Genomic DNA, 2,340 nt, shown 5'->3' on the forward strand with positions numbered 1-2,340 from the left:
GATTCCTTAAGCTTCCAACAATTCTCAGTAAGATGGCCCCTACCTTGATGGTATTTGCAGTGTGCATTGGGGTTCTAGTTAGCCGTTATCCTTTTGACTGGTTGGTCCCTAAATTGTGTAATAGGAGTTATAAGATCTTTTGCATGAAGACGGTCAAATGTGGTGTCATAACTCATACCAATAGGAGTAAAGTTCCTCCTAAATGGTTTCTTTTGTCATTGATTGTTCATGGCAAGGATTTCATTCAGGTTAAAGGTACTAACATTATTTGAATGGGTGGTTTTGGAAGAAGTAGAATGTTTGTTCTTTTTTCCTTTCCAGCCACGGTTGGAGTTAGTGTTAGAAAATTTTTGTTTTGCAAGGTCGTCTTCAATATTAATTCCAATGTCATATACGACCTTGAAAATATTCAAGTTGCTTTGGTACTTGAGATGTTTGGAGTACTTTTCTTGGATTTTCATCATGAATATTCTCAAAGATTCCTTTTTCAGTAGGTACCTCAATCATTTTAGCAGAGGTTTCCATCCACTTATTAAAGAACGAAATAAAACCTTCATTCTCTTTTTTCTTATGTATCTCAAGTTCCCTATGATCAGTTTCAACTTGAATATTACATTTATACCTATCAATGAAAGCGTTTACAATGGCATCCAAATAGAGATTTTCTCTTTGTCAAGGGAAAAGAACCATTGTTGTCAAACGGTTTAAAGAGATAGAGAAAACGGTGAATGAAAAACTTTCCTATCTATCCCCTTAATGTTCATTATTTTCTCAAAAGCTCTTAGGTGAAAGTAAGGATTATCTGTTGCCTTGAACTTAGGGTTGTCATTGGCATTGAACTTCTGCGGAAGAAGTTCCTTATCCACTAAGGCCCCTTGTGAGCTAATGCCCTGGAATCTACAATCATTGGATATTTTGCTCAAGCTTTCTTGCATGAGCTCCATTTGTTGTTGCTTCACAGTGTCATTGATTTAAAGAGCCATACTCTTCATCAATTCAATTAAGTTGGCCACGTCCTTCCTGCGTTCATTGACTTCTTCTTGAGACGCCATTATCTTCTTGGCTTTTCTTTCCGACTGATTGGTTTGTCAAAAAGGAGTATTTGAACAAAGGTGTTGTTTTTGATTAATCGTCCTTCCTTTCTTAACCAAGCGCTGTAAATTGAACCATTTATTTGTTTTAATGACTTAACTCAAATTGACTTTGACTTTATCGGTTTTAAAAGCAAAAATAGGGTTAAAACAGCAAAAGTAGGGTGTATTTTTGAGGATTTTTTAGGATCAAGTAAGGGTTCAAACACGTATGGTTTAATTGGAGGATAATATCCGACTAACCCCCCTAAAATAAATGAAGGAAAATACGGGCATACAAGACTCTCTAGACATGGTCAAAATGTGACATATTATGTATGTGCTTTAATAGTGAATGTGAGTGACATACTTTGACTCTTGTGTGAGACCATGAGATTGTGTGCCTAGACTCAATTAAGGACTGAACATGATTATTGTCATTAATAAACCGATTAAGAAAATTGATTAGTTAGACTCGTCGTGAAAACTCGAGCAAAAGCATGGACTGTCGCCGGACGATAGAATTGTCGCCAAACGCTAAGAATTAGCGCCATACGATAGAATTGTCGCCAATCGCTAAGAATTAGCGCCATACGACAACATTGTCGCCTGGCGCTGATCACTTGCACGTGGCGCTATAGTCCAGACCTCTGCGCCATTGCTGGAACATTAATCTAGGATTGTTTCCAGTATTTCACTCTAAAGGTACAAGCCTAAAAGTCGTACTAAGTCAAGTTTGATCAATTTATTTAGACTTTAATCATTTATTAATTAATTAATTAATTTAGCAAAGTCCTTTAGTCATTAATTAATTTATTAAAACTCATTCACAAGTAAAATAAACGGTTAGGGGGAACACATATAAGTTATGCACAACAAATAATGCACAAGCAGTCAGAGAGTCACAATATGATGTAATGAGTTTGCAACCTAACCATGGCTCTAGTTCTCTAAGTTTTAGTATATGGGTTAGTCAAAGAGGGTCCATGGTTATGAGTCTAGATGCACCGTGCGGAATCCTTACCTTTGGAAGGGTTGGTGCGACTGGATAGGACCCCGCGAGTTAAACTCGCTTCCATGGTTTGTTGAATTCTACAAACTCGGATGTACCCTTCATTGCCAGGAGCGTTCGATTGGGTAGATGGAGCGTGAATTCCCAGAGTGTTATGGCCATATGTAGAACACATATGGGTTTAAGAAAAAAGGGAAAAACTCAATCAGGAAGTAAAACCGAGCAAACAATACTAGAAAACTAATCGAAACAAGAAGG

This window comes from Chenopodium quinoa, unplaced genomic scaffold (genome assembly GCF_001683475.1).
Source record: "Chenopodium quinoa cultivar QQ74 unplaced genomic scaffold, ASM168347v1, whole genome shotgun sequence".
Classification (NCBI taxonomy): Eukaryota; Viridiplantae; Streptophyta; class Magnoliopsida; order Caryophyllales; family Amaranthaceae; genus Chenopodium; species Chenopodium quinoa.